General features: G+C 43.5%; 1 protein-coding gene across 11 annotated transcripts in view; it reads right to left on the bottom strand.

Moving 5' to 3' along the window:
- Positions 1-23215, bottom strand: part of Sgms1 (sphingomyelin synthase 1) — a 267072-nt gene that overhangs the window by 76402 nt on the left and 167455 nt on the right. For 7 of the 11 annotated variants that reach the window (XM_059258958.1, XM_059258972.1, XM_059258956.1 and 4 more), the window contains one exon: positions 19420-19501. The gene's annotated coding sequence lies outside the window, so the exon portion shown is untranslated. Of the gene's footprint in view, positions 1-3030; positions 3098-7098; positions 7120-7348; positions 7525-19419; positions 19502-20987; positions 21013-23215 lie in introns of those variants that run through there. The other 4 variants (XM_059258985.1, XM_059258999.1, XM_059258991.1 and 1 more) reach the window with 4 other exon arrangements.

The following is a 23215-nucleotide window of genomic DNA, read 5'->3' as shown; positions in this document are numbered from 1 at the left end:
TTTGTTATAAATGTTTTTACCTCCTCGTGTCTAGAATATGTTTGGTTTCTAGGTGATGCCCACCTTAAAAATGCAAAGAAATTGATCTTTATACTTTGAGGCTAGGCAGTCTAGGACTTGGGAGTTTGACAGTAAAGATTGCGGAAGTTGATGCCCTAGGTCTTTGCACACATGTATGCAGCTTGCAAACACTTGCAGCAGCATGTTGCAATTCCTAGTCCCAAATCCAAGACAACAAAGGGATAGGATGTATCTAACCTGAAGAAACCACCCAATACCATCCAGTCTCAAAAAGTGCAATCATCGGTGCCATCTAACATGATAATTTCCCTAGTCTTTTAGTTGATTTACTTGGAGAGTAGGAAAAAAACAGACTTCACCCTGCTTAACCACAGACACTGGTGGTTTTTCAGCAGAGATATCTCCAAATTCAAAGTTACCTTCTTATGAGATTTAGATTAAACTCACTAAACCCTTGGCTTAGGATCCTGCAAGAAGGATTCTGAGAGTAAGGGGTTTTTGCCAATACTCATTACCCAGCAACTTTCAGGCATCATGAGGCTGTTAGGGATGGAACGCCACCTCCTACTTGTGCCCAATCGGGAGAATCAGGTGAGCCTGAAAGTTAGCCTATGCAATCAATTTCTCAGCTGTGTGCTCTGAAGCCCAAGCCACTCCATTATGCATGCTACTCACACCATGGCTGCTGTGAGCCTAGCTTGTCACCATTCATAGGGAGAATGAGCTGTGACTTCTACCCCTGCTGCTGGGAGGAGAGGGTGCTCACACTGCCCACCTTTACAGGCTCAAGCCCTGCACTTAAGTGAGGGTTAGACAATTTGGTTCAAAAGAAGAGATCTTCAGAGGGACAACTGGGTTTCCAACACAGTTAATAGGGCACCCTCCTATGATACAGAACCCTTCAGTACTGGGAAGATTAACAACTGCCAAATATTCCCCCTCTCCATGTAGACAGCAAGTGGATTTGAACGCTGGAATCTCTCATCTGCCCTCTATCACACAAAAATCACACTCTTAAGCAAAAAAAATATACGTGTTAAATGTTCTTATGGGTAAGCTGCATGCTGCTACAGAAAGGACTGTGGGGCTTGATAAAAAGAGAAAGGGCCAAGAAAAATGGTCCCATGATACCTCTGTACTGGGCTGACAATGCTAATGCCTTAGCACCTACCCTGGCGGGGTGTGCTGTGTACCACTTAAGTCACTGGGAAATACATTACGAAACCATATTAAGAGTAGGAAAAACACAGAATTACACTGCTTACCCACAAACACTGGTAGTTTTCATAGCAGAGCAATTCCCAAACATACAAGCTCACTTTTTGGCGAGTTCCAGACTTAAATAAAGTAGATGACTTTTGTTTTCCTCACAACCTCCACTACCCCCTTATGAACACCCCCCTCCCCTGTCCCCTGCCATGAGCATGTCTTCCCTTAGCTTTCCCTGTCAGATCAAAACTACAGCTCATAAAATATTCATCTCTCTTAAAAAATTATACATCCTTCTGAGACTGGAAGGATGGCTCGGTGGTTAAGAGCACTTGCTGCTATTCTCAGCACCCACATGGCAGCTAACAACCATCTATAATTCTAGTTCCAAGGGATCTGACACCCTCTTCTGACTTCCACTGGTACTGTGTGCACATGGTGCATAGACATACACATAGGCAAAACACCCTTATACATAAAATTTTTTAAAAATTTATACCCTTCTGCAGTAAAGACGAGAATTCTTTGTTTGTCATCTGTGAACTTTTTAAAAAGTCTATCCTCTTTCCAAATAGCACATTTTAGTAACTATCACAGATTCCATTATGCTCTTCATGAAAACAGCAACAAAATGTTATCATATAACGCTGTGTGATAGTCTGAATAAGAATGCCCCCCTCCTCATAGGTTAATATTTGAATGCTTAGTCACTAGCAAGTGGCACTATTTGAAAGGATTAGAAGGATTTGAAAGTTGGAGGTTTCAAAAGCCCATGCCAAGCCCAGTGTCTCTCTCTCTCAGTCTGTGGATCGCATGCATCTCTCAACTACTTCTCCAGCACCATCCTAATGTGCCACCATGTTCTCTGCCATGCTGATAACGGACTAAGCCGTTGGAACTATAAGCGAGCTTCCAATTAAATACCTTCTAAGAACTGCCTTGGTCATGGTGTCTCTGCAGACATAGAACAGTAACCAACACAGTAGTTGGTACCAGGAGCAGGGTATTGCTCTGACAGGTGCTTGTTGGTGGAATGTAGATTATGAATCAAAAGGCAGTTCAAAGCTTTAAGCTGGGGGGACAGGTGCTGGGAGGGTGGGTTTAATGAGCCATTCTAGTAGGAACATGGGCGACAATAGTGCTGAGAGCAATGTGAATTATGACAGCACAGCTAGGAAGTTTCAGAGGAGAAGAATATTAGTAAATGGCCTAGACTTCTTGTGATATTTTGGCAAAGAATGTGGCTGTTTTTTGTCCTTGTCTTAAAATTTTGCCAGAGGCTGAATTGAAGAGTTTTAGATTAATGGTGTTGTCAGAGAAGATTTCAAGGCAGCCTAATATGGACTGTGCCATGGGGTTACTCAGATCACAAAGCAGGTACACTGGAGAGCAAAGACCCAAGTATAGGTTTACCTGATTTCCAAACCACTACCATATATTCCTCTAGGGAATGGGGCAAATGCTATTGGAACATACCACCAATGATTAAAAACAAACAAACAAACAAAAGCTCTTGTAGACACCTGCAGATTTTAGAACATACTAAAACTCAAAGGCTCTCTCATAAACACCTTCTTCCAGGTAGCTGGTGATACTACCCAAGCAAAAACAGCTATTCCAATTTCACAAACACAGCAAGCACTCAACTGTTAAGCCAGGATTTCTCAACCCTGAGTTGCTGACAGTTTGGACAGGGTAAGTCCTTGTCATGGGGCTGTCAGGTTCCTGTAAGATGGATAGCAGCAAGCCTGGCTCCACCCATCCCCAGTCATGACAATAAAAACTATGTCCAGACATTACCTTATGTCCTCTAGAGGGTAAAACTGGTCTCTGAGGAGAACCACGGAGTCAGTTGACACAACTGCACCTGGAAAAAATGTACTAAATTCAGGAAGTAGCTCTCCTACAGCCTGGTTCAGTACATATTCTTCTTCAAACCAAGCCACAACTCCCCATGGGAAGGCACGCTACACCAGGGGGCACATACAGAATCTGGTGCCAGCTACCGGCATCTTTCTATCAAATAAGTAACATCCCAGCTTCTCTACAGTGAACATGCCAAGTGTCTTCTAACTATTGCTCAAGTGATTACAGACCCTCTCCAAAACTTCGCTGCACACTCAAGACATGGATTTAAATACAAACCCAGTACACACAACCACCTGCCTCAAGTAGGACCACGAAAGCAGAAAAATCCACAGCAACAACACTCACTGAAGGTAAGGCATGACGTTTATTATTGCTCTGGAGCACTTCTCATGAGTTAGCTACTTTAATTCTTCATTGTCTTTAACCGTCTATGAGGTAAGTCTTGTTGTAGGACATTTGTACACTGTGTGAGGATATATTGCTGTGATGGGTTTAATTAAGAGCTAAATGGCCAGTAGCTAGGCAGGAGGTATAGATGGGACATGCGGGCAGAGAGAGGAAGTAGGAGGAGATAATCAAGGCACAGAGGAGACACTAACGAGACATGGAGGGAGTCAGACACATAGAATGAAAAGAAAGGTAAAAAGCCACATGGTGAAACATAGATTAATAAAAGCAGGTTAATTTAAGTTATTTAGTTAAGAGCTAGTGGGACAAGCCTAAGCTAAGGTTGAGCTTTTATAATTAATAGTAAGTCTCCATGTCATTATTTGTGAGCTGGTGGCCCAAAGAAAAATCCGACTACAAAGTATTCTATTTCTGTTTTGTGATTAAGGAAATGGATGCCCAAGGAGTTCCAGTCAATCATCCAAGGAGTCAGACCTGTGGGAATCTCATCTTCTAGGGACTCCACCTGGTAATCCGAGATTCCCCAGGTTCATCTCGGCAGGTTGCTCAATACTGCTTAAGTCTGACATCACTGTTCTCCCGACCAGCCTTCTTTGGGTATAAGACAGCCTTGTGTATCCATAGTGCTGTCCAACTCACATTTTCCTTCTTGGATAGTGGACACACAGGACACTTTAAATCTTGTACTGAAGTTGAGAAGCCATATATATGCCAGTGTCCTGAAATACCTGCCCAATGTCTCCATTAAAAAAGAAGTAAGGTTAATGAACACGTGATCTTTAGCAAGCATATGCCAGATACTGAAATACTGAGGACCACACTATGTAGCCCAAGCTTGCCTTGAGCTCCAGATCCTCTTGCCTCATACTGGCATATTCTGTTGCATGTTCTTTTAATTTGTTTTTTGCAGACCAGGAAGTGAACCCAGGGCCTCCTAGGTACTTTGCAAACACTCTGTCATTGAGCTACACCCCTAAGCCCTGGTATGCTCTTTCAACATCGTCAAGAATGCACATCACTTAAAACAGCTAGGATGTAGAGATCTAAGGAGGTGGCCAAGGCATTCTTGGCTTGAAAGGTGGGTGGAAGTCCCAAGTAAAACAGATGGAGGTGAAGAGGTGGGTTAAGTTGAAATAGGTGCCTCTTGGTCTTCCAAGAAGGTGGCATTGTTTCCTTGCATCACGGTATGCTAGCAGATGGCCACCACTGGTGACATACACTACACCTTTCCCACCTTCTAACAGGTTAAATTGTATCCATTCTCATGTCCTTTGCCTCATTATTCTTTTCTTAAGTTCCTTTTTATTATTTTTAATTATGTAAATAGGAGGCATAAGTGCAGGTGTCCACAGAGGCTAGCGGCACCAGATCTCACTGAGGCTAGCTAGAGTTACAGGTGGTTGTGAGCTGCCTGGCCTGGATGCTGGAAACTGAACTCAGGAACTCATAAGTGCTCTCAGCCACTAAGCCCCATTTCACCATTTTGAAAAGGTAAGTTTAACACTACCCTAAGTGCCAACCTATCTTGAAAACTATTTCCACACAGCACATCAAACACAGTCCGTATGTACAGTCACCGTTAAAGGCCCAGGATCCCCCGCTCTTGGCATCACATTTGGAGAAAGCAGTGTGCGCTTTCTGAGGAGCAGGAAGGACATATTCAGAACTAAAGAGCTTGAGGAAAAAAAAGTCACCAAAGACTGATCGCCCTGAGGCAGCCCACATGTATCAACTCACCCATCAAGAAGAGTGTAGGGCTTGCTCAGTTAATATTTGAAAACTTGAAGCTTCCTGAGTAAATATATTATTCTGTGAACTTTGAGACTTGGGCATGGGGCACCGAGGACCTTTAAAATCGCATGGAAATCTGTTCCAAACCAAGACTCTGCTCAGTACAATGGCACAGTTTGACAGCTATTAGAGCCACGGGGGGGGGGGGGGGGGGGGGGGAGATAACAAATGTCTAACGCTAACTTCTAACAAAGAAAGCAACTGACTGTGAAATGGGAAACAGGTTATACCAAGTCTTGAACTACAAGGCAGGGGCAATACACTTCCCTCTTAGCTCCTATGAAAATCAGTGGGAGAAAATGGAAGCACACCATTTCAGTTGCACACAAATGGACATCCTTAAGTGTTCAGCTTTGTAACAACTGCTATGTGAGCCATCCACATTTAACTATGCCTTTAGATGTTAGACATTTAAGAGTTAACAGGCTGGCTTCCCATTTTCTTACCACCTGAGGGGGCCTTCCAACTGCCCAGCAGTGCCCTTAAGGCTACTTTTCTCAGAACATCAGCAGTTGTTGGCCAGGCCTTCCAAGCTGCTACCTTTCACCCAGGCACTGGGTCAGTCTAAGGCAACACAGGTAGCTGGCTTAACCATTAGTCCAAGAGCTTTCAAAGGGTGCTGGACGTTCAGAAAGTAACTCACATCTCCAATTACCAACGAGGAATTTAATTATCCCATTTAGACGTGATTTCTTTCTAGAGAAGTTTCCTTTATAGACCTAAGAAAGGTCAGTCGCTCTCTCCATCTACTGAAAGCATCGGTCTACAGCTTCACAAATGCAGAAGTGCAAGGATAATGTTCCTAGCTTAATTCACATTCTTAACCGTAGATCAGATTTAAAATGTCCCTGTTACTGCCTCTGCTATGAGAACAGCAAGTGCCCGCCTTTCTGGTACACACTGATTCTACTTGCGATAGCATCTCTGTTGTACTGTGTATGTCCTTAGAAATCAAAAGCTATTTCCCAGGCCCCTACCTGCCCAAGCTATGGCAAGAAAGTAAGTAACCTAGGAGGTGAGGTGGGAGGTTTAGCTCCATGAGAGGCCCTGGATTCTATGGCCACCACCAAGAAATAAAATAAAAATCGACTTGTGCAATACAAATAAACCTGCTGGCCAAACATTTTTAAAAGGCTTACCAAGTTCGTTTCTACCTAAGTTTAAAAGCCATAAGACAAAGAATTAGAGATCTAGTTTGACCGGTAGAATGCTTATGCAGCATGGGGGAGACCTTGGGTTGTACCCCCAGCAGCACACACACACACACACACACACACACACACACACACACTCTCAACCAGGTTAAAAGTAGAATGAAAATTTGCCCCCATCATAAAAACAGAGCTCAGATTCCTGTTGGGGACGACTCAAGTAAAAAACACACAGCAAAAGAAAAAGAGGGGGGGAAAAAAAAGGGCAACTCTCATGCATTCTCGGTTATTTTCACAAGAGCAATCACCTTGCAGCACTAAACAGAAGCAGAAGCCTGCAGGGTAAACACTCTCTCTGGAAAACACGGGCAGCACGTGCTTCCTCCTGGCACCTGGTACAGGGCTCACTCACCAGCTCCTCCAAAGCTGGCTGGAAGATCTTTTGTAGAGGTGAGTTTGGAGGACGCCTGAGCTCCTTAAAACTCAACAGCCAAACTGTAAATACAATCTCACCTCTCAAAGACTTACTCTAGGAAACCCTGACAACCCCATACTGAAACTACGTTGGTTGTATATTATACACTCGGAACCACAAGGGCTAGCATCCCACAGAATTCGACGCATTTGTTGATTTGCCCTACATACTCACAGCCACAGTCCCAGCCACTGCACTGCCACTCGGCAGTACCCAGTTTAGGACTGAAGCCCATCTAGGAAGCCGATTCCCTTGACTTCCCTTAGTGAGGGAAATCCCACTGGAAATCGGAGTGCCTTGTGGAAGTCAAGCGCGAATCACTCCTTGCCTACTTTTCCTGGAGTCCCACCATCTGGCGCTGCTACAACCCATCGCCCCGGAGAATATTTTAATGAAGTGCCTTCCCACAAAGAGCCACACATACCTCTCCTCCCAGAGACAGCCTCTTGGAAAGTTCCTGAAGGATCAAGTTTGAGCGGGGCTCTGCGTGCGTGCCTGCGTCCGTGGGGAGTGGCTGCTGTCCCCGGCAGACCGCCTCTGGGAAGCTGACCAGCACACAGGACACTGAGCTCAAGGGTCTGCAAAAGCAAGGCCCGCGCGCCTCAGGCTGCACAGGGTTTTTGGAATGCAGGGCGTGGCTCTCTGCTACAGCTAAAGAAGTGAGTCAGCCCCTGTGCAATCCTAACCAATAGGCGCGCTCACTGTTGGTTAAGGCGGAACTTTCCTGTCTTGATTTAAGTCGAGTTTAGCAGCCTTTCAGGTCCCCACTCCAGTTTAAGCTTTTAAGAACTTTAGCACTTCTAAAGTTGGTGAAACTTTTCTGAAGTCAGGCCTGATCACGTTATAATAAGCAGTGGAAGTCCTTGGGTTTCTGCCTTAAGACTTCCTGAGATGAGGCTGTAATGGGTGCAAAGCGCTCTGAGACCTCCATCAAAGCAGGCTGAGAACTGACCTGCAATTTAATGATCTGCAATGAGCCTGGAATGTACCCATCTAACAGAGGTGGCCAGATTATAGTGACCCTACATGCAAGACACTTAGCACAGTGCTCCACAGAGTAGGTACTCAGAAATGCCAAGTCCTGAATCCTGAATTCCACTATTGTAGACAGCCATAGACTGAGCAGGGCCTGGTGACACAGACCTGTAATCCCAGTTAATCCAGAGGCTGAAGCAGGATACCCGCCTGGGAAATTTAGGGAGACTCTGACTCATACTTTTAAAGAGCTTTTGTTTGTTTGGTTTGTTTGTTTGTTTTTAAGGGGTGGCAGGGGCTGGATGTAGCTGTGTGAGGAAGTTCTAGCTTAACATATACAGGTGCGAGGTTCCATCCCCTAAACTGCAAAGGAAAATTTTTAAATGATAAACTGGTCTTTGATTTTAAAAATTCTTTTTTATGCTAAAAACATACAGAGAATTTCAGAGCTGGAATACTTGGTGTTGTATGGTCTGCCTCTCTTAAGTCATGAGAAACTTAGGCTTATGGTTTATGTTTCTTGGATTTGATATTATTATATAATTGAAAGGAAGGGATTACTAGCAAAATAAAGAATCTTAACAGAGTGATTTTATTTAGGAGAAAATTAAATATACTTAAAAAAGCAAGAATAAATTAAAAAAATTCTATATAGACACAGTGGCTTAAACACCATATTTTAATGAAAAAAAACACTTAAAAGAAACTTGTAAGAGTTGAAATTTGGCAAATTAGAGGAGACTTCAGAACTCTTAATTCCTGGGGTCCTGATCTATTAAAACATGAATTGATCACTAGTACTGATGGAGTTTCTGACAGGAAGAAAGATTATTTTTATTGGTTATTTCTCCCTCCGGGGTGTGTGTGTGTGTGTGTGTGTGTGTGTGTGTGTGTGTGTGTGTGCCTGAGCACAAGTGTGGCAGTCAAAGGGCAGTTTCAAGCAGTCAGTTCTCTTCTTACCTTTATGTGGGTTCCCAGGACTGGACTTGGCCGTCACGCTTGCCTGGGAAGCACCTTCACCCACTGCGCCGTCTCAGTAGCTCCAGAGACTCGGTTTATAAGTTGCAGATTAAAACTTCTCAGGTTAGAGAAGATCTCTTGGGTTTAACTTCTCCTCCCCTCCTCCTCGTGTGTGTGTGTGTGTGTGTGTGTGTGTGTGTGTGTGTGTGTGTGTGTGTGTGGTATGTGCATACTCACAAGCACATGCATAGCTGTATGTATGTTTATGCTTAGAGGCCAGAGGAAAATTGTGGGTGTCTTTCCTCAGGTACATTCATTTTTAGTTTTTAGTTTTTTGGGTTTTTTGTTGTTGTTGTTGTTTGTTTGTTTGTTTTGTGTTTTTTTGACGCAAAGTTGGCCTGGCATTCCCCAGTTAGGCTGAAGCCCGAGATCTGTGTCTTCTCTTCCACAATGTTGTGATTATAAGTATGTACCACCATGCCCAGCTTTCCCATCTACTTACTTATTTACTGGGGGGTAGGGGGTACTACAGTGCCTTGTGGAGGTCAGAGGACAACTAACGGGAGTCAGTTCTCTTTTTCCACCCTGTGGGTTCCAGGGATCAAATTCAGGCTTATCAGCCTTGGCGTCTACCAGCCCTTATTCAAGCCATCTTGACAGCTCAAGCCTGGTGTCGGGCTTTTTCACATGGGCTCTAGGGTTTTTTTTGTTTTTGTTTTTGTTTTTTTCTGAGACAGGGTTTCTCCATGTTGTTTTGGTGCCTGTCCTGGATCTTGCTCTGTAGACCAGGCTGGCCTCGAACTCACAGAGATCTGCCTGGTTCTGCCTCCCAAGTGCTGAGATTAAAGGTGTGTGCTACCACCACCCGGCGGGCTCTAGGGTTTTAACTCGGGTCCTCACGGTTAAACAGCCAACACAGCAAGCGCTGTAGGCTGAGCAGTTTCCTCAGAGCACCTTGTGTTTCCTTAGAGCCAGTCATCCCACTGGCCAAGATTTCTTCAAATGTCCTCTAGCCAACAAGACCTGAAGTGAGAGTGGGGCTGTCCTAAAATGTTGTTCTTTCCTATGAGGCAACGGGAGAAAGCAGAAAGAACACTGCACCATGAAGCCAGAGTGCCCTTCCCAGTCTAGGCTCTGCCAGTAATCGACCAGAACAACAGTTTCATCTCTCCGAGGTTCTCTGCCAGCTCTTCCACTAGGAAGAACAAACTGGGACGGGAAAACAAATGGTCCAAGGCGGCAGAAGCCAGATGTATCTAACAACAGGTACCCAGCACATGAAGGAGCCTGATCGTGAACTTCTCCCATACTCCCCATAAAGCTAACACTTCACTCACAAACCCTCAAAGCTAATTTCTTGAAGCCTCCGTGCTCCATCTCCATCTCTGGGCAACTGACTATCAACAGGTGCGACAGGAAGGCTTCCTTTTATGACTGTACCATTTCCGCCATTCATGGTTCAAACATTGGTCCCTTGTGCCAGTCACTGAGGTTGGATGCCGTCCAACTGCTATTTCAGCTGAAGGCCCCTCCCTCTTGGCCACCAGACACATCAGTCCCATCACATGATATATGTCAAAGTTCAGCCCCTTTCCTCTCTCGGTCATTGAGCTTAGAGGAGATCAAAAGGAAAACAGTCTCCTAAAGGCAACTTCTCAAATGTTCAAGTTCAGATGGATTTTTAAAAGCAGTGATTTTTTTTTTTATTTAGAAAACTACTGCTATTTATTATACCTTGTGGACTATGTTGGTTGCATATTATATACTGGTATATTATATACTAGGTAATATGTTGGTTGCTATATCAAGCTTTACGTTCAGAGAAGGTGCTCCACCCAGGAAGAAGGAAACCTTCCTGAATGCCATCAGCTGCAATTGGAACTCAAAGCACTTAAAAGACATTTCCCACAGTCTTCATGTACCAGAAACAAGGCCACCATTATTGATATAGTTACAGTATTCTCACAAGGGGAAGGGGTTAAATATTTCCAGGTCTTTGTTACCTACAGTGACAGCACAAAGCTTCCCAATATACAGTTATGAAAAAACAAAAACAGATGAACCCACAGGCCCAGAGGTATACCCTTCAGCCCTTTAGAAGCCGGCTTCTGCTCCACGGAGCCCAGCCTTTAAACTACAGTGCTGAAGAACCCACTGGCTCTATTCGTGGCTTTCCCATGGGCACTGAGCACATAGTCACTTCCACATCTGCCCCACATTGGCCTTGCTGTCTAATGACTTCCTCATATCATTTTACTTCCCCTATTCCAGACCCACTCAAGACTTCCTTCTAGAACTCACTCACTCGCCCAAGCCCTGAAGATCACTCCTGTCCTTTTTCCTTCCTCAAAGGGAAGAGACCTCATTCATTCATGCCTCTCTTCTCTGTGAGCTCTCTACCCTCTTCTCTCCTACCAGGTAAGACTGCAGCTGAGACAAGCAATGTATTTCAGAGCCCTATATGTCCCTCAGGCCCTCGCAGATCCTAAATAGTCATTGTTATTGCTCTAACGCTGCCCAAGTCACAGAACAACCTCAACAGTGAAGAGAAAACCTGGGCTGATGCATCAAGAATAAACAACTATTATCGTTTTTGAAATCAGTTGGCAAGCATAAGCCAAACATCAGATGTGTTTCTCCGATCTTTATGACACATTCCACCAACACAGAAGGCTTCTCAGGAAGCAAATCTAGCACTTCCTGAAAGGACGTAAGTTTACACAACACTGTGCGGGCATCCAATCTCAGTTCCCCAAACACTAGCCCACTGGAGAGTGGTGGTCAGTCACTCTAGCTTCCTTCCAGTAAGGAACATATACACGTTGGATAATTTGCCAAAGCACTCATTTCTTTCATATAAATCTCTCAATGTATATGTTATAGGCACAAATACCTCTGTTAACCTAACTTTAACAATGACTTCAATAATAAAGCACAGTACCAAAGCACAGTTCAAGACAACTGTATTCTTTCTCTCTCTCTTACACACACACACACACACACACACACACACACACACACACACACACGTTGTAGAATAATCTTTTTGTATACTGTGAAGATGTGTCACTGTTATTGGTTTAATAAAAAGCTGAATGGCCAATAGCTAGGCAGGATCTCCAGGCACAGAGGATGCTGGAAAGAAGGGTGGAAACACAAGGAGTTGCCAGCCAGACAGAGAGGGAGTAAGACATGCAGGAGGACAGGTAAATGCCACAAGTCACGTGGCAACAGGTAGATGAGTAGAATGGGTTAATTGAATGGGTTGTAAGAGCTAGTTAGAAACAAGCCTAAGCTATCAGCCGAGTTTTCATAATTAATAAGAAATCTCTGTGTCATGATTTGGCAGCTGGCAGGAAGGACAGAAAAATCCACCTACACACACACTCCATGATAGGGGTACATTTGTTTGGATGGCCTAATCAAAAGTCATGTGACATTTGTATTAGATCAAGCACCTAGAGTCATTGCCACACATATACCCACACACCCACAGTCACTAGTTTAATTAGTGTCAATACATGTCTGCTTTTATGGCATGTAGAAATAAACTACCACTCTTCTCAAAAAGCTACATCAGAAACCAGCCACCCTATTATCTAATTAAATGCTTCACGGCTGCTATCTGTGACAAAGGGCACTAGTAAACATCCCAAATATAAACAACCAAGAGAGGCAGTCAGTCAGCATTCTTTAGCCTGTGTGTAACAGAAATGGCCCCTGAAGCATCGGAGGCCAGGCAGCAAGACGGGGTGAACTGAATGAAGATTACAGGCACCAGGGATGCCTGACACGGCTTCACTGGACCTTAGGACCCAATCCCAGTGAACGAACTCTTCAGGGACAAGAAATCCTCTGACACTTACCTTCAACTCAGTTCCCAGCGACTGTTTCATGTTTTAGAGTTGTAATTTTTAAAATTCTCAACAAGACTTACACCTTCTAGCCAGGGCCATGTATCTATGATGCCCTGGTCTACAAAAGAACCATCTAGTTAGATTGGTGGGGGGAGTAAATTCCATCAGAAGAAAATAGGTTCACTTCCTAGAAATGGGACCCCAAAACAAATAACAACGCCTAGCATGAAATTCCACTCTATGCCTAATGTGGAGGCTGATCCAAGTATTCCTCCACTTGGGTATAAACTGCATTCTAGACGTTCACTAAAGGTTAAAGTCAGTGAACTTTTGCCTAGCCATCGAGTCCCTGTCACTGGAGACATGTCTAGAGTGTAGATGATGGCATCTCCAGGCCATCCTAAATAGCTCATTTAACTCAGAACTGATTTGAAATTTGACATCAATAATATTTCTAATACCACACTCAGACATCATTCAAAACATGGAAAATGCATCTGGAATTCTATCTATGATTTAATTCATTTACGGCTGGTGTACCTGGTCATGGCAGTGACTTCCATTATTTTATATATACTCTATTTATAACACCGCAAGACAGTTTATAACATCTGAAAAATCGAGGACTTACAAACAGTACCCTCACAAAAAAGAAAACACCACCTATATTAAACCGTCAGTCTAAAGTATTTTAGTAGAAAGTTTAAAAATTTTTAAATAATGCTGGCTTGGGGAAGACTGTCAGGTCTACCATCATAAACATAATGGCTATAGTCAGTAGTATAAACTGTCCCACACTTAAATTTTTTTCACTGATCACTTAGTATTGAATACATTCAAAAGGATGCATTTACGGTACCTGTTACGGCACATAAGAATAAAATCAACACCCATACAGCCATCACACCGTTCGACGAGGAACCTGACGGCTCTCTGTGTGCTCCTCTTCCTGACTGAGGTGGAAACGGTTTCTTTTCATAGTGTGTGTTCAAAGATTTAGAAGACATTGGTCTAAGAAGTGCCTTTCTTAATACAGCAGAGAGTGGAGGCTCATGTCTGTATTTTCAGTACCTGGGAGGCAGACAAATTGAAAGCCAGCTTAGGCTACAATAGTAAAACATCGTCTCAAAAAACTAAAATTAGGGGGCTAGAGAGATGGCTTAGCTGGTATAAGCACTTATTGCTCTCACAGAAGAGTTACATTCCCAGCACCCACATCAGGTGGCTCATAACTGCCTTGAATTCTGGCTCCTTTTCTAGCTTCCACAAGTATACCCTCACATGCAAAAACCCATACACGGCACACACATATTCGCATATAATTAGAAATAAAAATAAAATCTTCAAAATAGCCAAAAGGTGCAAACAGATAAATAAGTACTCTGTGCCTTCTGAAAATACAACCCAGAGGCGATCAGAAATAATGGAACATAAAATTGCTGTGCTGGCTAGTTTTATGTCAACTTGACACAAGCTAGAGTTATCTGAATGGAGGGAATCTTAATTGAGAAAATGCTTTCATAAGATTAGTGATTCACGGAGGAGGGCCCAGCCCACTGTGGGTGGTACCTTCCCTGGGCTGGTGGTCTGGGTTCTATAAGAAAGCAGGCTGAGCAAGCCATGAGGAGCACGCTAGTAAGCAAAGCTCCTCCATGGTCTCCACATCGGCTCCTGCCTCCAGGGTCCTATCCTGCTTGATTTTCTGTCCTGGCTTCCTCCAATGATGGACTGTGATCTGGAAGTGTAAGCCAAATAAACCCTTTCCTCCCTAACTTCCTTTTGGTCATGATACTCCATTGCAGCAACAGACATCCTAACTAAGGCAACTGTTGAATTCAGTCCTGAAGAAACTGGAACCTAAATAGTACCCTGCCAAACACAGAGACTACTAGAAGACAAGTCTGTGGTTCCTCCGGGGTTTGCTCCATGGACCTAGCCAGGACTAGTTACTGGGAATACTAAAGTACACCAAATCTCCTTGACTCAGTGTCAGGTCATGAGATGTGCACCTGGAGAGGTCAACTCCAAATGACACTAATTAAGGTCTTATTAAACCAAGACCAACTGGTTGTCTCGTGACATAAAAAGACAAAGGAAAGGTGTGCCTCAAGGAACAATAATGGACTCTAATCCACACATCAGCCATCATGGAAGAGTGAGCCAATGGCCAGAGGAAAAAACAGAAATCAAAGAAAACAATCCACCAGGGAAGGGCTTAATTCTGTTGCCACTATATGTTGACTCATTTATATGACAGGAGACATAAATTAACATGTCATCTGTGAAATTAAAGGACTTCTATGTGAAAGGAAAAGCATGTGCACAGGTCAGTGAATGAGTCAGGACAATCTGTTGAAGTGAAAAACTACACATTGGAGAAGGGCAACTTAACATCTAGAGCATGGTAAATAAGATCATCATACATGCTGAGGAAATCAGGGGCCAGCACACGGAAAAGTGCAGCCGTCTCAACACAGTTCACAAAGTACTGAAGTTGTCCGGGGGTGCAGGACACTGTGTCCTTCTTTATAGATGGGTAGCATATGTGTCACGGTCTGGGATCCCAGAAGCTGGCCCCATGGCTCAGAATACTCTACACCTTGACTCTGACAATGTTAGACACATGCTTAAAGAAAAAAGGAAGGTCCTTCTTGACCAGTCCTACATCTCTTATCTAAATGCCTCTTTTGAGCTGGTAATAGCTGAAGAAGGCTGACATGTTCAATAGGGGCAAGACTACAGCAGAACTGCTGGCCGAGAGGGCACGGCCTCAAGAAGCAAACTAGGGCACCTCGCTCTAAAAAGCAGTCCCCCTATTTCTGTGAGACTTCATGCCGATCACGTGAATTTCCAGACACCATCTCACTATTTCTTCCTCACTATCATCGTGATTTACCTGAACTAGTATTTCAAAGATGATGAGTTTTTAATTGAGTAATTTTCACATTTTCACAATTCTTTCCAATCAGCAATGCTAACTCTCATAGTTCAGGTTGAGATGCTAATTAGCAAATGCCCCACTCAAATGTTCTCTGCCTCTGAAACCTGCCCTAATCTAGCACATGCCTCTTGACACCTGGGTAATAAATCATCTCTCTCTTTTGTGCTCTGCACATTGCATATATCTTTTATAAAATCTACTACTTTCTATTGAAATGCTTATTGTCTTTGTTAAGGCCTCACTGACCCTTGAAGTGTAATTAGCATGTTTTATTTGTACTGAAATTTACCCCCAACCATGAGAGCAGGTGCCCAGAAGTGCTGTGTGCTGATCTGAACATACCACTAAGCTGCAACACAGACTCAGCAGGAGACTACACACACAGAGTGGATCTGACCAGAATTATAGTGATACTTGGGATACTCAGAAACCAAAGAGATTATTTATTGTCCTGGGAGATAATAAAACAAATCAAGTGCTTATCTGTAAAATACTTCATTCATTCATTGTTACCCCCATGATTACTTTCTGTTACAAAGACCCTCAATCCTGAGGAAGGCCAAGGGTCAGATGATTCATAATCCAAGGACGTCTCTCTGGTCTGAACCATAAGCTTCCACATGAAATAGACAAGAATGAATTTTGTAATAATTCAATAATCCCCAGATTCACTGTGAACTATAAATACCTTTTAGGAGGAAATAAGAGAAATGAATGTTTTAAGATTATATAAATCGGATTCAGGGAATTAACACAAATGAATGCTTTGAAATATCCCAGGTTTTTTCTTTCTTTCTTTCTTTATGACTTAATAACAAGTGTTTGAGTGCTAGGTGGTGGAGATTTAAAATAAAAACAACCACCATGATCTCCGCGCCGTTACTTAGCAATTCCAGGCTTCAATTATTCCCTTCTAAAGGGCAAGTGAGAAAAACTGAAAAAGAAAGCGCTTCTAGAAGAAACGCTGAGCCATGTGATCCAGATGATCTAAGCCTGCCCTTTTCTCTACTTTTCTCCCTATGATTCCGTAATCGAGCCAAGGTGAGCGTTAAGCCATTCAGGGGTTGGCTCTCTACAAGCAATTTACTTTCCACTAAAACTTAATTTATGAATCAAAAGTAAAAGTAAAACCGCATGCAGTATATGGAAGTACTCCAAGAGTGACCCTGGAGGTGTCACCAACCGAGGAGTTCAGATGGAGAGATGACAGGGAGGAGACAGAAGGAAGTAGAAAGCAGCTGGGATCTGTCTCCAAGCCTTGTCACCAAGCAGCCAGAAGACATGAGACACCAGGAATCAGCCACAAAGCTGAGCTCACAGTTCCATAATGCTAGCGGGACCCCTGAGGACAGAGACTTAAGTTCAAAATTGGTCTTTGCATTTACCTTCCATCCCAGAAGTCACATGGTCATGAGACTGTGGATTTTACCAAACCTTTTTGTCTTAAGCCAAAGCGAAATGCTCCCATCACACAGCCAAGACAGGGAACTGCAGAACAGGGCTCCGATGTACCTTCACAATAGGAGTCTGCCATACTGGTGTGGTGGAGCCAGCTTGCCCCACGGCACTACAGCAGACTGCTAATTTCTCAGGGTCAATGGCAAGTTGGCCACAGTAATAATTAAACTAGAGGAACTTGGGCTGGTGAGATAGCTCAGTTGATAAGAACACTTATTGCTCTTGCAGAGAACCTGAGCTTGTTCCCAGTGTCCCCATGAGGCAGCTCACACCTGCCTGTAATTCCAGATCCAGGGGATCCAATACCCCACCCCTCCGTGGGCACACACACAGACACACATCCATACAGGTAAGTAAAAATAAAATAAAATTTTAAAAAATTATAGAAACTTGAAAAATTTTAAATTATACCCAAAATAAACACTCAAAATTAATTACCTCCTGATTATTTTGCCATTAGCTAGGCTCCTGATGCTGGCTGCAACTACCACATCTAATTCATAGAAGACCATATAATGGAGTGCATATCACTTTCAAACCTGCCTTTGGTGACTTCTATAGGACAGGCTGAAATCAAGTATAACAGAAGTGTTTACACCCCCATGAAGCTGCTGGCATTGGAATCCCTCCTGGCAGAGCCACAGTGCTGAGACTTACCAGACTTCCCCACCTGAAATATTTATCAACATCCTTTCACAGGGCTGCCATGTTTGAGCTGGCCCATCTTTTGAGTGAGAATAAAGGGTTCTAAATTGCAAATCACAATACAAAGTATACGGAGAGAAAGCACCTGCATTTATTGTGACCCTGTAATGCCCAAGGAAGTCCTATGGACAGTCTTTCATGTCATAATAGGGATTGTCAAGTCCAATACACAGATGAACCTGAATGGCACAAGAGCAAGTGAGGTCTAGAAATGCCTGACTAAATATATCTGAATTTTCCACTATAACATGCAGTGATAACATTACCAGCGTTATTATCACAGTGCCCTACAAACTGGCCGGATGCAACTGTCAGATAACTAACAACTGTTCAGAGATACAATAGTGTGTGACGATTTTTCTTTTCTTTTCTTTTTGGTTTTTCGAGACAGGGTTTCTCTGTGTAGCTTTGCGCCTTTCCTAGAACTTACTTTGTAGACCAGGCTGGCCTCTAACTCACAGAGATCCGCCTGGCTCTGCCTCCCGAGTGCTGGGATTAAAGGCCACAATTTCTTCCAAGGCTCATTGAGAGCCAGAAAGTTGTGAAGGGGGCTCTTTAAGACTTAGGGTTCTAGAGGGAAGCTCATTAAGACTCAGGAAACAAACAACTCAGAAGTCCCCAGGAGTTCTGGAAATGGACCAGATACACTAAATTGAATAAGCAGCCAGGGCTGCTGAGGAGACCCGGGCTAATAGAGCTGCCTGGACAAGACACTGACCTGCCTGCAAAGTCATGCAGGGAGCTCCAGGATTCCAGCTTTTGTGAATCATGGACCATGCTGGGGTGAGAGTTCACTGGGGCAGCTGCCTTTGACCCCTCCCTGCTCCCCGTAAGTAACTCCTCAACCACACTCCCCCAGGGAACTCCAGTCCATGCATTGGTGCACCAAGTGGGACTTAGGTCTGTAAGGTCTGTCGTCGTCGTCGGTGTCCTACCAAGGGTGAGTAGATGGTCATGCCACATCTCTCCAGGGACAGTGTCACAGACACAGAGGGAAGAGTTGTGGACAACAGAGTGAATTTTACTCATTCAGCAATTTTGTTCATAATTACTTCTAATACCCAAAGAGCTACCTACAGAAGTGGACTCCAGGGGTCCCTGAAAGCAAGACCATCTGCGCTTTTCAGGGACCACTGCTAGTTTAACTGCTGACAAGGAATTCTCCTGTCATCTGCCACTCTTGTTCTGTCCATCGGAACTGATGCGCTCAACTAAAGAAAGGCTCATGCAACATCAAACCTTCTCACGGGTTAGCATCACGCCCTGAGGTTTCTGGTTTTCTTTAAACCTTTCTTAATCCTTATTTTAATTTTACATGTGCGGGTGCTGTGCCTGCAGAAAACGCTCAGATCTCCTGGAACTGGAGTTACAGCCAGTGATGAGCCACCATGTGGGTGCTGGGAATTGAACCCAAGACCATTGGAAGAGCAGCCAGTGCTCTTAACCACTGAGCTACCTCCCCACCTGATACTTTTTGAAACATTTTCAATTTTTACACATTTATGTCACTTGACTGTACTGTCCTTTTGCCATGACTTCTTAAAAATGATTCAGCCAGACATTAAAAGAATTCCAAAGAGCTAACAAAAATTTACTTACGGATTATTTTGAAAAGATTCTTGTCATCTTGGCTTCCTGTGAGATACTAGCTTCTCCCAGTGTTCCAGTACATTTCCATCACCTGTTACCAGGAGAAGACATCTCATTAGTTGTACGGCCTTTACTAATAACATCTATCAAACATACCACAGAAAGAACAATAAAAATCACAAAAACTCCAATGGTCCAAAATTCTACCACTTACTAGCCACAGGCCCTTGGGAAAATAATTCCTCTCTCTGAGTCTCCATTTCTTTACTTCTAAAGGAGCATCAAATATCCCCTACTATCTGTGTAGTAGTGATGGCTATGTAAGCTAAAGGACATGGTCAGCATCCTTTGATCCAACAAAGGTGTTGTCCCAGCAACAGGGATATCTAACACTTAATGATTACAACTTCTTTATTGCCCATATGTTGAGCTCATCAAATACTGGAGATCTACACGTGTTCACCCAATAATGGAACACACCCAGCAAAGTGCTTGTCTTTTGTAAAGAGGAAGTCATTCAGAACAGTATTTCACCTCAGTTTTTAATCTTGTAACAGGTAGGGCCCACAAACTAAGATCAGGGCTTTTGTGTTCTTTTCACACAGGGCCATAACAGAAACACACCCCTTATCCCCCGAAGAACGCAACTACTGGTCACTTTCTGTGAAGAGCACGTGGCTCCGGGCAGACAACACTGTCGGAACAGCATTTGAGTTCCTCTCCTAATCAAAGCCCTAACTCAGCAAAGAGAGCAGACAGCAGTGATGGCATGGCTCCATCATTCAGTGCTGCAAGTCACCTGAAGGAAAGACAGAGGCTTCGAGTTACCCGAGCCAGAGGGAGGGGCAGGTGGACCAAGAAGGGAGGGGAGGGAAGAAATGCCATGTAAATCCAGGGTCAGAAAGAACTGGCCAGCAGCAATAAAACTGGGGGAGGACCTCCCTTTAGAAAGGAAGACTGAAGCCCCAACACAGAGAAGGTTGCTCATTGGCCAGCTATGGCTTTATATGGCTGGCCACTTGGCAAGGAAGCTTTTAAAAAGATGAAAAATGCTGTGCAATTTGATATAGGTTTAAATTAGTAGGTGTGAAGAACACCTAGCTACTGAACAACAGTGTGATCTTCGCCAAATGGTTTACTCCATCTAAGGCTCAGTTTCCAGGGCTGTAAAATGAGAACAGTAATGTCTACAGTCCAGAGCAGTCACACAGAGATGAGTGTGTGGACCCTCCATACAAGGTGTCCTCAAAGGAAAATCCCAACTAGCATGTTACTAGTGATTACAGTAGAGACTACTAAATTCCTTGTTATAAAAGGCACTAATAGTATGCAATCCAGTAAATTCCTAGACTCCCTATGAGGACACTTTGGAAAGAGGTTTAAACCCTACTTCTGACAGTAACACAAACTTTCCTAACATTTATTTTTCAAATTGATATTATGTTTGCAATTTTTAAAAATCAAAATATAATTATATCAGATCCCTCTTCCCTCTGCCCCTTCAAACTTTCAAATACCCTCCTAATTCCTCTCAAATTCATGGCCTCTTTTCTTTAATTATTAGTTATAAATACAACCTGCTGAATCTGTTTAGTGTAGTTTGTATGCAAACAATTTTAGGGGGCTGACCACTGGGTTTTGGATAACCAACTGGGGAGCCCATTGCTCAGGAAGATACATTCTCCCTCTCTATACAGTCATTATTTTCTCATAGATTTCCCCTTCCATATTAGCATATCTGTTGCTATTGTCCTTCTTCAGGTCTTGTTTAGGCAGCCATATTGTTGAGGTGGTAATGCACACCTTTAATCCCAGCACTCAGAACGCTGAGGCTGCTGGATTTGATTCTTCCCCGTCATTACTAGGAGACACATTTCTATCATAATGGAGTGTTAAACGGAAACTGGCACCTCCTCTCGCAGCCTTTCCTGACATCAGCCAACAGAAAGTTCTGTGCATCTGCTGATGTTGTATCAGTACTGGCTTCCTTCTATGGTGATGGACTCTGGACTGGAGAAAATGACTCATTTCCAGCAGAGGCACTGAACTGTTGTGAACTCCACTGGCATCTGCTGACCTCGAGGGCCATGCTCAAAGAGCATGGCAGCCCATCTCCCTCAGCACCACATTACAGTTTCATGGAGGACAGTGTGGATAAGACCATGCCAACTCTGAAGCAGAAGTATTAAAATTCTCTATCTACAGAAGGTATCATTGATGCCTCTAAATGGCCCCTTTGACACTCCTTCCAATAATGCAGACAGCTTTTATTTTCAGAACCTCTGTGGACAAAGTCCATAAGGACATCTGTCTCCTTTGAGCACAGTCACCACTGATACATACGGCAAACGCACTGTATTTGCTATGATGGGAAATATTTCAATAAATTAGTTACACGGATTAAAATCATGATCAAGGATGGTAATGTGCCACTGCTATGGTTAGCTGTTCCAAATCATTAAAAGTGACATCAACAACTAATGAACCACCCATTAATGCTGCCAAGTACTGGAAGCAGGGAAGGGGATTTCAGGGTCTTAAGGATTGTAGTGCTTTGAATGAAAATGGCTCCCATGGATGGGCTCATGGCCTTATTGAAAGAAGTGTATCACATGGAGTTGGCTCTGAGGTTTCAGATGCTCAAGCCAGGTCCAGTGTCACTCTCTCCCGCTGATGCCTTCGGATCCAGATGAAGAACTCTCAGCTACTTCTCCAGCATCATGTCTGCCTGCATGCTACCAGGCTTCCCACCATGATGACAATGTTTTCTTTTGTAAGATTTGCCGTGGTCATAGTGTCTCTTCACAGCAACAGAAACCCTAACTAAGACGGAAATTCATACCAAGGATTGGGGTTCCGAGACAACAGGCCAGACCATGCTTTTGTTTGGAGGAATAAGGAACACTTTGGGACTTTGAACTAGAAAAGCAATTGATTACTTTAAGTAGGCCTTAATCGGCTATACTATTAAGAGCATGGAACACAGCGGTGGTGAGGGTAATCAGAACTGTTGGGAGTCCAGCTCAAGAGGTTTCAGAGGAGAAGAATATTAATATGTGGCCTAAAGATCTTTCTTGTGAAATTTTTGTGAAGAATATGTCTTCTTTCTGCCCTTATTAAAAAAAAAATCTGCCTGAGGCTAAATTGAAGAGTTATGGATTAACAGCTTTGGCAGAGGACATTTCCAAACAACCTAGCATTGATTGTGTTGTGTGACCATTAGTGGCCAGACTTATACAGATCTATAATGAAAAGGAGTAAGCTGAGAAAGGGAAAAATACAAAATGTACAAAAATACAAAAATGGAAGATAAAAGGAGTACCAGGAAATGTAAAGAGATTAAAGAAAAGCCTGATGCTAAGTGGAATAAAGGGAGTGGTGACCTCAGAGAAAGACCCCACCCAGCTAAGCTTCCAAATTGTGAAAAGGAATTAAAGAAAAGTGAAAAAGAATTAAAGAAGAACTTAGGGCCAGACATGGTGATGCACACCTTTAATCCCAGCACTCAAAAAGCTGAGGCTGCTGGATTTCTGAGTAGAAGGCTTGCCTGGTCTACAGAGTGAGTTCCAGGACAGTCAAGCTTAGGCAGCAAAGGAAACCACTGAAAACAGAAAGCTGTTGAAAATGTATTTGAACAAGAAGTCATGTTCTAGCCCCAGCAAGCAGCAGACTTTGGCAGCTTCAGTCACATGGTTCTGGCTTTAGAGTTAAAGATACAAGAAAGAGATTACAGAATCTCCTTCCTTGATTAAGGAAAGCCACTGAGGCCAGGCATATGTCAGGGGCATCCTTTTATGGAGGCCTA

Source organism: Peromyscus eremicus, chromosome 1, assembly GCF_949786415.1.
Source record: "Peromyscus eremicus chromosome 1, PerEre_H2_v1, whole genome shotgun sequence".
NCBI classification, from domain to species: Eukaryota; Metazoa; Chordata; class Mammalia; order Rodentia; family Cricetidae; genus Peromyscus; species Peromyscus eremicus.
This window is presented reverse-complemented; position numbering and strand designations above follow the sequence as displayed.